This window comes from Schistocerca serialis, chromosome 7 (genome assembly GCF_023864345.2).
Source record: "Schistocerca serialis cubense isolate TAMUIC-IGC-003099 chromosome 7, iqSchSeri2.2, whole genome shotgun sequence".
NCBI classification, from domain to species: Eukaryota; Metazoa; Arthropoda; class Insecta; order Orthoptera; family Acrididae; genus Schistocerca; species Schistocerca serialis.
The window spans coordinates 147,155,040-147,167,174 of NC_064644.1; positions in this window are offsets into that span (position 1 = coordinate 147,155,040).

A 12,135-nucleotide genomic window follows, 5' to 3' on the forward strand; every position below is an offset into this window, starting at 1 on the left:
ATTGTAGTTTCTGACACATTACACAATGTGTGATTGTACAGAGCTCCCCACGAAGGCGTGGAACAATGAATAATACCACGTTAGAGGCTGCTGAGTGAGATTTCTTCACAGCAGCTTGTTACTTCTTGTTCAGCTTGATATCTTGAGAATGGAAAAGAGAGTACCATATCAGCTGTACATGTTCGGTATGATCTAACAGACTTTCTGCTTCTGCGTTTTCTGTCCAAGATTAGACGATTAAAGAGATACTACTCTTCTCGACGTTGCGGAAACTTTGAGTATGATAACACTGAAAGAAGTTATAAATAAAGTAAATGTTAGCTGGCTCTGCGTAGCACTCCAAACGTTGAACATCAGATCCCATTTGCGTAAAATCGTCATACATTCTGAAAATTTACAGGCCATTCCTCCAATAAGAATAGGATTGCTATCCGTCAAACGCTACGCTGGCGGTGACAACGGTTATAAAGTGACAAATCGATAAACGAATAGCCGTTTATTGCCCGGATTTCCACGGAATAATTTACGATGTGTACAGCGTCTCTCATACATATTACAAACAACATTATCACGCTGTATACATGACAGCACATGTACCCGTTGTGAATAACATAAATTTTTCTCCAGAATAATACGGAATAAACCATTAATAAAAGCAGTCCGTCGAAAACAAAATCCTCAATGCAGAATGTGGATTAAATCATTAGTTTTGTGTAAATGTTTTGGTAATCTGTTTACGAGGCTAATGAATGTAAACTATAGTAAAACTGGACATCGGAAATCACCTTGTTACTAGGAACACCGATTTTTGCTATTCCAATCTTGATATACAATTTTCGATTACGACGAGACTGAGATGACTGTATATGGTTTATGTGTTCGACACTTAGTTGGTGTGTGCAAACAAAATGTGCTTGTCATTTGAATTTCTTGAGGGACAAAATCTGCACAGGTAATTACCAAGTCCGCATGAAGAAAACGATTGGCGACTTTAGTACTCAGCGTTTCGATTCAAGGCATTTCAAAGTTTAGAACTTATCGCTAGTTCTTGCAGTAACGTTTTTGATTTACTTGTTTCGAAAACGATAAAAAGAAACAACCAGAAACATCTTCGTAGATATGAGAAATGACGGATTCTGAGCATTCCAAAATTTTTAACAGAAAAGCCTCGTATCTGGACGACAAACAATCATACGTTGAGGGCACTGAAAGTGGGTACGTAGGTACTTAACCGACTATGCTAAGCGTGACGTAGGTTTCATTGAAACCGACACTGAACGTTCTACGTGTTCTCACCCTTGACCTGACGGCTGCATCGGCCGAAACATCATAATGAATAAACAAATAGGCTGTTGAGCCAAAGCTTTACGGCTACTTGCTTGATAGCCTGTTGGTCCATCCTTGACATGCATTACAGCAATGCTTTAGCGTGGCATGGATTCGACAGCACCTTGGTAGGTTTCTGGTAGTGTATTCTGCTATGGGTCTACACGCAGGTCACGCAATTCAAGTGAATGACAGATCGATGGCTTCTGGGTGCGAGGCTGCCTCCCACTAGCGCCCCATATACGTTTCATTCGGTTCACATCGGGTGAATAACTGACCAGAACAAAAACGCGAGTCTATCGTACTCCCCAAATCACTGTAACAGGTTTTTTGCCTCTTATGAGCCTGATGGGACATGCCATCGCCGTCGGGAAATATCAAGTAGGAGCATCTACATTTACGTAATTACTCTGTAGTTCATAATTAAGTGCTTGGAAGAGGGGTAACCGAACCACATTCAAGCTATTTCTGTATCGTTCCAAACCAGGGCAGCGCGCGGGAAATACAGACACATAAAACTTTCCGTGCGAGCTCCGGTTTCAGTCCTTTAATTTTAATGATAATTTATCTAGATGTAGGTTGGCGCCGACAAAATATTTTTGCTTTCGGAGGGGAAACTTTGTCATTGACTTTTCATAAAAAGATCAAGCCACAAGGAAAAACGACTTTGTCTTAATGATTCGCTCCCCAATTCGCGATCAGATCCTTTCGATGGACAGGGAGCATAATGTTTTCGCTCATCAGTGTTTTTCAAAGTAAATTATGGTAAGTCCTGGGGAGTTTGGCTACTGGTTGAATCAAAATGGTTCAAATGGCTCTGAGCACTATGGGACTTAACATCTAAGGTCATCAGTCCCCTAGAAGTTAGAACGAATTAAACCTAACCTAACTAACACTCACAATCAAATTGGTTCAAATGGCTCTGAGCACTATGGGAGTTAACATCTGAAGTCATCAGTCCCATAGAAGTTAGAACTACTTAAACCTAACTAACCTAAGAACATCACACACACCCATGCCCGAGGCAGGATTCGAACCTGCGAGCGTAGGAGTCGCGCGGGTCCGGACTGAGGCGCCTAGAACCGCTCAGCCACCACGACCGGCTGGTTAAGACAGACCGGTGACGTATTTCACAAACGCCAGCCGCAGTGGCCGTGCGGATCTAGGCGCTACAGTCTGGAACCAAGCAGCCGCTACGGTCGCAGGTTCGAATCCTGCCTCGGGCATGGATGTGTGTGATGTCCTTAGGTTAGTTAGGTTTAATTAGTTCTAAGTTCTAGGCGACTGATGACCTTAGAAGTTACGTCGCATAGTTCTCAGAGCCATATTTCACAAACGCACTGCCTGCAAGGAATTTCTTTTAAGAACCGTCTTGATGCAAAAGTGTTGATGTCATTTTCGTGTTCCTGAAGAAAAATCACATTCTCTGTCGTGGTTAGCCGAAATGTTTGACAGTACAGTTATGTTGAGTCATAATTTGCACAATATCGATGCAATTTTATTACTGCGGGCATGAAACTAACCTAAAATGGCAGTCGTGTTCAGTGCCTACAGACAGAAATTGAGGCGGTGCATCTGTCCCAGACCATTGGAAGATACGGAGCAGTGTTATTTGGGATAGATTGACCTCTTGTTTTAATGGAAGGGAGATGAAATACAATTAAATTTATCTTTAAAGCATGTGCGATAATTCCATTCAAGATGGCTTCAGTCTCAGACTATGCTTATTTGCCGGAAGGTATGTCCGCGACGACAAATGGAAGATCAGAATATCACGCACTGGCCAACCACCCAGCTGAAAGCTTTTAGTGATCCCAAGCACAACATAAGAGCAGAGTTATCGGCATAAGCCAATTTCCTTCACTGAGACAACTCAGGACTCCGCTCCCACTAAACCTAAGACATCCAGGATTACCACCTCAGACCAATTACTCCAAAGCCAACACAATCAAAACATTTGGAAGGACGATCCTCTGTCCTGCTAATGATACAACCGTGGATATTGAAAGGAGGGCAGCATCTTTATCCAGAGGGCTAAACTTTGCTTAAAATAATGCAACTGTAAAGAAAGATAAGGGTAACGAAAGAAAGGAAACAGACAAATGGCACAAAAAGATCACCAAAGGGAAATACTAGTGAAGAGAGAAACTGACTGACGAAGCTAAAAACAAGACAAAATGCAAATACCTCACCATGTTTATCAGATGCAGGCATTGTAGAATATTACGGAAAGAACTTTGATGAAAGCAGTGAAGATGAATGTGTTGAGTGTGGTAAAATCTGTTGCGAAACAAACTGCTATGGTGGGAGAAAGGTAGGGTAATGCTAAAACGAAACCAACAACTCATTAGAAAAGCCAATGTTCCATCGAGGCTTATAATAAACTGTTAAAATTGTTTTGGACTAGAATATTTAATAGTACTATAATTCGGAATGCATTAGAACACATTCCAAAAAAGTAAATGAAAATTTTATTTAGCTTTTGTTTTTCATGTGTAGCCGTTTTTACGTAGTCCATCTTCCGCATTTCACTAGTCCATCTGCCCCATACGTCATTTTATCACGTCACTTGTATTTTAAGTGGCACAGCATTGATAACATATTGCACTTAAGTGTAAGTCTCACTTTACATGAACGTTTTGTCACCAGCCGAAAAAGTTGGAACCACACAAATTTAACGTTGAAGTAAAAACGTGCTCCAGCTCCCCAGAACTCACCCTGTCGTAGGAAATCATTGCTTTGAAAGTATGGGTATTGACGTCCTCATTAAAATCTCAGATGTTAACGCCAATACACATAGATTAGCTGACAAACAAGAGATCGAAAACTTCTATATTATCGCTCGGTAACCGGGTTCACACAGGAATAGAATATGATAAAGGGAATTCCTAAATATAGAATTCAGTCTCCTAAACAAATTTTTCTGCGAAAGATCATGATACAGTTCATGTTTCTTACTATCCTAAGTACTCCGAAAAGACAGAAAATGGCAGATATTGAGATAAGTTACCGCGGAAAACAGTTTACTAAAACCGCACAACTAATGAAAGGCAAACGGCTCGATTAAAATACCTGTGAGGTACCTGGGTCTGAGCACTATGGGACTTAACATCTGAGGTCATCAGTCCCCTAGACCTTAGAACTACTTAAACCTAACTTACCTAAGGACATCACACACATCCATGCCCGAGGCAGGATTCGAACCTGCGACCGTAGCGGCAGCGCGGTTCCAGATTGAAGCGCCTAGAACCGCTCCGCCACACTGGTCGGCCCGAAGCTCTTAACCTTTTTCAAAAGGAGTGTTGAGCCTCAGCTATAGGAGTATATCACTAAACTCAATATATTGTAGAATCGAAGGTCCTATTTTGTACTGATACCAAATGATCGTTATCGAAAAGGAATTCCGCAAACACAAATCTCAATAAACTCAGCTCATTCTGTTCGTTTATGGGATCGCTGTAGCGAGCACCGAGATTTATTCGTGTTCTCAGAGTTTCGATACTTTTGCAGTCTGCACCACATAGGATAGACAGAGGACATCGAAAAAAAGCAAACAAGGTCAGTTTTGGATTCCTGTGAAATAGAGGAGAGAGATACTGAATGCTGCCTTCTGATGTTGCGGGCGTATAAGCCGAGAAGAGAAGTCATTCTTGGGGAACCATTCTAGGGAAGAATCGCGTAGCAAATGTGGAAAGCCATTGACATAAGCGACTTTCAAAATGGACAGACTGTTATGGTCGAGCGCGTGGGAAACAGTTTATTGCAATCGTCGAAGCTAAATGGCTTGTCGCGAGTACTGTCGTTAGCGTCTATGGAAAGTTCTTGAAAGACTTGAAATCGATAGTAGTGGCGTCCCCGTGCCTCACAGCAGAATGTAGGGATTACGGGCTTGCCAATCTATAAAAAAGGACAGGCAGCGATATGTGGAAGATCTTACTGCAGAGTACAGTACAGGTTCCAGGCATAAGTGTTTCGAACTCAGCCCACATTATTAAACGTGGGGCTGTGCACCAGATGACTAATATGTTTTCCTATGTTGATTCTCAGATTCAGACTGTAGTGGGCACGGAGTCATCGATATCTGACCGTGGATCAATGCGAATATTGCGCTGCCACACCTAAACTGTCTGCCACAGTTTTCGTATCCCATGCGGCCTGTATGAAAGGGGCTTGCTCCAGTTAGTGGGCGAGACAAATATTGAGAGGCCATCAGGATCTCATGTTATTACTTACTCAATATCCGACTGTGGGAACGCACGGACTGCGAACTTAATTGCTGGGATCCACTGATTTGAACTGATATTGGAGGAAGATATGTAGAAATCGAAACTAGCACAAAGAGGTATATTATGAAAATAGCCAAGGACAGCCTAATCTTAACCTAGGGAAGCCTACACTGACGTAGACACATCCACTGAACGACATAGAAGGAAAGCAGTCACCAGTAGCTACATAATTTGAAGTGAGTGCACTTCGGAGCGGGAATGCTGAACCATGAGAACTGGGTTTTGGCAACAAAAGAGGGAGGCAGAATTAGGTGAACCTTACCGCATGGCTGGCACACTTTATTTATTTCTCTGTACATGACGGCATCCGATATCTGTTTGCAGATTTCCGCTGCTCTTTACGTAAAGTATTATTATTAAAAAGTTTCTTTCGCTTCTGTAATTATTTAGACGCTTAATCTGTTGTTGAATCTTTAGGTACATCAAAATAAAACTGATATTCAATTTACTTCTAGATCACCTATTTGTTCCTCCCCAAAAGGTCCCGAATCTATCACCTGATTTCATATTCATTAACTACTTCTCGACCCATACTTTGTTTCCTGCCTTTTGTGGCCGCCCAAGTGCTCGTCACTGCACGTGGCGTGATGTGTTAGAGCGTGTCTCCCACTAGAACGAAATAAGTTTCCTGCTATGTCTCGATGGTCGCCTCATATATGCCTCCGTAAAGACCAACAGCTACTCGAAACGTGACCCACGTGTGTGGTGAAGGCCGTCGAGGACATTATTATGCAGTAAGGGACAATCTTGGGCTTCAGTGGGACGTATGACGGCATTTACCGGCAAGATAACTGACCGCGTCGCAGTGACATAATTTTTCTAAAGTGCTTTGCGGAAGATGATAGCGAACTCATGTTAGTGCCATGGCCAGCAATCTCGCCTGATCTCAATCCGATGCAACATACCTGCGTACGCTACCGGTGCCAGGTCCGCCTCCTCAACTGATCGGCCTTCAGCTGATTAGAACTGCATGTTCTGCTCGTACACATCTGGTGCCACATAAATCATAAAACATACAAACGACACGTCGAATGCAATCCCCGCCAATTCGCTGCTCCACTGTGTTCCAAAAGTGAACCAACAATCTACTAAGCTGGTGGTCACATCTTTTGATTCATTAATATATACTCTATTGTGTAACAGACAAATTGTGTAATTTCCAGTAATCTATGATTTTAATGCAGTTAACGTGTAATGTTGTTTTGTATACAGATAATCATGCTTGCATGTACGAGGGCTGTACAGAAAGTATATTCCGATTGATCGCGAAATGGAAACCACAGTGAAAATCAGAAATGTTTTATTTGTAACAGTTAGCTACACCTTCCACCTACTTCTCTACCTAGTCGCCGTTCAGACTTATACGTTTGTCGTAGCGTTGTACCAACTTTCCAACACCCTAATCATAGAAGGCAGCCGCCAGTGCTTTCCTTCAATTGTCTACGCTGGCCTACAACTCGTTGTCTGGGCCGAAATGTTGTCTTCATAGCCAGCGGTTCATATGAGCACAGATGAAAGTCAGAGGGAGACATTTACGGGCTGTATGGTGAGTAATTAAACATTTTCAACTGCAAACGATGCAGGAGCATCTTCATTGCCCCTGTAGAATGCAGCTGAAAATTGTCTTGAAGAAGACAGTTATGTAATGTTGGGTGCATAGCTTCAGGCGAAATTTTTCACCAAGCCCTCGTACTTGGCGGGAGACACTATTTTCTATACATCTTTACGCGCTCACTGTGAACACAGAAACGAGAAGAGCGACGTGATGCTATCTAGGGTCATACTAAAGACCCTGCCCAACACATCTGTGCTAAGCTTTATCGGATTTTCATAGTCGTTTCAATTTCACGACCGATCAGAACTTACTTTCTGGACACCCCTCGTATATCCATTTATAACGTGTTTTATCATGTAATGGGATTATCACTTACCTGAATGAAAAATAAAACCTTATACAAATCATAATTTTTTAATGATTAGATTAGATTAATATTTGTTCCATTGATCATGAATACGATACTTCATAATGATGTGGAATGTGTTAGTTTAACAAAAGGTTTCTTTACGTGATCTCATTCACTTTCTTCAAAATAAGAGTAAAATTAGTAATTTACATGAATAAATCCATCTATTGAGTAGAAACAAATGTAATTCAGAAAATCTTTTTATTTATTTGTTAATTATTTGTTTTCAAATGATGGCTTTCTCTGTAACCTCTTGTGTTTTTTGATTGGTGGCTAAAGAGTTTTGTGGCAGCATGATAACCCCTTTTTGTTTGCCAAAGATAGAGTTAACCTAGTGTTGAAGCTATCCTCAATGCTACTGCTTGTGAACTTGGATGGTCTATTAGTAATAAATTTCGTAAATGAATGCAACAAATATATCTCTGTGTGTGTGAATATCTGTAATTACTCAAATAAAAAGCTCGTAATGGTTCTTTATTTACGTGACCATTACGGCACTGCAGCCCCAGTTCTCGATACCAGTAATATCGTACTACTTTTCTGGGTAGTAACAGACATATTTTTTTTACAATATTCGCATTTGGCTTTATTAATGTATAGGTACTTCGATGTATCGATATATTACAGTGATATGGTTCTTGTGTCTGTTCATTTCTGTGAGACTGTCATAATCTTTGACTTACTTGTAACCGCTTCGGCGCGAACGCGCACAGAGCAGTCTTCCTTTCACTTTGCAGAAGTTAATTGGTTATTTCGCTTTGTAAAAGAACAGTCAAGTCTTGTGTTTGGTTAAAGTGGAAATTAAATATATGAAGATAGATACAAAACTGTTTTCTTGATGATGTGACAATTAAGAAGAAATATATGTGAATTTACAAGAAGTTTAATAAAAATGTGGATCGTGAACACCAAGTCAAAAATTATTTCTACCATACCATTGTTCTGATCTGGGATTGTTTGATCATTAAGAATTTCCTGAAAAACGCATTTCTATGGTCCTCAAATGTTGCTAGCAGTCAAAGTGGAATCACCCTGGAATCAACAAGATGAGCCATAACAACTTCGACAAAATCTACGTGGGAATCCATTCAAGATAAGTGCCAAAATTAATGACTTTTTTATAGTGACTTCATTATTTCCATTCTGAGGATACTGTCCACAGTCAATAACTTTGTTGTTACTCAAGAAAGCGAACAATGGATCTTTTTTTCCTTAATAATTAATTACCCCAAAATACGATGCCTTTAGAAAGTAGTGGCTACAAAGAGGCATACTAAGTTTATTTACTGATATGTTTATCAATAAAATTTCCAATAACACTAAGAGCGTACGTAGCTGAACTCGAACGTTTCAGTAGGTTATCAATGTTATTCTTCCAGTTCAATCTCTCATTAGTGCACACACCCAAACATTTTGAGCATTCTGCCGTAGCAACAGACTTACATTCAAGATTCTATGGCATTTACTGTACAGAAGTGTGTATACTGTGTTGTAACGAAATTGAGTGAATGTCCTTTTGCAGTGAACAACTTAATAATGTTCTACCAGCAATTATTTACAATTTCCTTCATTATTCTTTCTTAATGTAGTTACTATTCTTGTATCATCAACAAAAGGAATTAGCTTTACATCTTTGTGACAACCAGCGACAAGGCATAAATATATATTAGAAACAAATTGGAACCTATGGCTGAGGTAGGATTCTAAAATTATGAGCTGACCGAAGCGACTGCGGAAACGAATTTTGTCTCATTTCATGTGAATAACGTCTCAGCAGCATACTTGGAAAAGGCCGGGAGGTAGGGGAAGATTTCAGTTAGTTTACATCATAGTCAGACAGAGATTTAGACATCGGATACTGGATTGTAAGGCGTACCTTTGGGCAGATATTCACTCAAATAACAATTCAGTAGTTATGAAGAGTAGGCTGAAATTCAAGAGACTGTTCAGAAGGAATCAATTCGCAAAGAGGTGGAAGTTCTCTGAGTCTACAGACACTGCAATAAGAAACAGAGCAGTAGGTAGTTCAGTTGAAGAGTATTGGGCACCTACAAAAAAGGCAAACATAGAATTTGTGAAGAAAAACATAGGTAAAAGGGTAACAGTGAAGGAACCATGGGTAACTGAAGAAATATTTCAGTTGATCGACGAAAGAATGAAGTACAAAAATGTCCATGGAAATTCGGGAATACATAAATACAAGCCACTTAGAAATGAAATAAGTAGGAAGCGCATGATGCTAAGTTGAAATAGCTGCACGAAAAAATGTAAAGAAATCGAAAAAGAATTGATTGTGGAAGTAGCGACTCAGCATATAGATAAGTCAAAATAAACTACGGTGAAATTAAAAGCAAGAGTGATGACATTAAGAGTGCAATGCGAATTCCACTGTTAAATACAGAAGGGAGAGTAGATAGATGGGAAGACTACATTGCTGGCCGGTGTCGTCGAGCGGTTCTGGCCACTTCAGTTTGGAACCGCGCGACCACTACGGTCGCAGGTTCGAATCCTGCCTCGGGCATGGATGTGTGTGAGGTCCTTAGGTTAGATAGGTTTAAGTTGTTCTGAGTTCTAGGGGACAGATGACATCAGATGTTAAGTCCCATAGTGCTCAGAGCCATTTGAACCTTTTTTTTTTTTTTTTTTTTTTTTTTGAAGACTACATTGAAGGTCTCTCTAAGGGCGAAGACTTATCTTATGACGTGATAGAAGAAGAAACAAGAGTCAATGTTGAAGAAATACGGATCCAATATTAAAATCAGAATTTATGGGTGCTTGGGAACATTTAACATTGAATAAGGCAGCAGGGATGGATAACATTCCATCATAATTTCTAAACTCGTTGGGGGAGGTGGCAACATAACGAATATACACGTTGGTGTTCGGATTGAATGAGTCTGGCGATATATAATCTGACTTTCGGAGGGATGTCACCCTCGATATTCCGAAGACTGCGAGAGCCGACAAGTGTTAGAATTATCACATAACCAGCTTAACAGCTCATGCACCAAAGTTACTGACAAGGGAAGAATGGAAGAATGGAAAACGAACTTGAGGAAGTATTAGACGACAGTCAGTTTGTTTTAGAAAGGAAAGAGGGACCACAGAGTCCATCCTGACGTTGTGGTTGATAATGGAAGCCGACCTGAATAAAGCGTTCGAAAATGTCTAATGTTGGACTTTGGGAAAACCGAAACAGAGGACAGTCGAAGCATAAGGTTAAAAATTATGTGTGCTGAAGACGTAAGGAATGTGGAGGTTCTCCGGAAACCTGTGAGGGAAGTAATATATGGAAAAAAAACTCTGAAAAGAAGAAGGGAGACATCTGCTATGACATGAAGGAATACCTTCCATGAAACTGCAGAGAACTGTAGAGGGAATTAGAGATTGGAACTCATTCAGAAAATAATTGACGACGTAGATTGCAAATGCTACTCTGAGAAGGAGAAAAAGTACCTGATGCATCATAGTTTTCAGAGCAAGATATTGCCCGTAGCATTCACGGTAGCGTTAATGGTGGAACTTATGAGTTTTAGGTTCGTGTTTGGGCCCTATGAATGATTCCTTGGGGCCCTGTGGACTGTTAAACTACTATAATTTATCACAGGTGTGAAGCTGTGGCCTGGCTAGTCCGTTACTTACCCATTTCTGTTGAGCGCCGCCTCTGTCGAGGCTACAGCAGAGAGTGGGCTTGCGCTTGGCTGAACACGTGATGGAATTCAGCGAGGGGCTTCAGTAATTAGCTGGAGGACTTCCCGCTCGTTGGGAGCGCTAAGGGGCTTATTCGGGTGGAAAGCGGCAGTTGGGGATGGGGTGCGATGAGACTGAGATACGACCGCAACGTAATGGGCAAGGCGACAGAACACCTCTAATAGGCTCGAGAATGGCGTTAACGTACGAGCAAGGTGCTATTCGGAGAAGCGAGAAATCAAATCACTTTCTGGAAATTGTGTACTGGGCTAAGCTTAAAGTAGGGTGCAGATGTTAATTTCATAAGCATGGTTCCCATCAGGGGATTATACCCTAATGTTATACAGGCGCGCAAATACCGCTATTCCTTTTATAGCTGTTCTTTATAAAACGAGTGCTGAAACGGTAACATCTAGAGTTGGTTTTTCAGTACAGCACTAATTCTCATTCAGTAACTGTATTTAGTCAGGAGAATTAGAAGTTTGTGTCGTTTCGCATTTATCAATACACTAACGTATTTTATGATTCACAGCCTGCTGTGGGTTATTAATATAAACAAGACATTTGTGGATGAACAACAAATAAATAAATAGTGATCGTATAGAAGATTTGCAATACAATGCTTCAATTGCTTTTGATTACGGGGGTGTTGAGTAGAGCTAAAGAAGAAAAAGCTTATTTTCATAGGATCAACATCCGATTATGTTCGATTTTTATTTCTCTTGACAAACACTTTAGTTTATCTCTGCAGATTTCGCTTATTATATATCTATATAGACAGTACTGTCAAGACTTAAAATCTGGGGACGCTGGCGGCCAAGAAACGTATTGGTTACTGCCGATCCCTTCTGGCAAATTTTATATTTAGA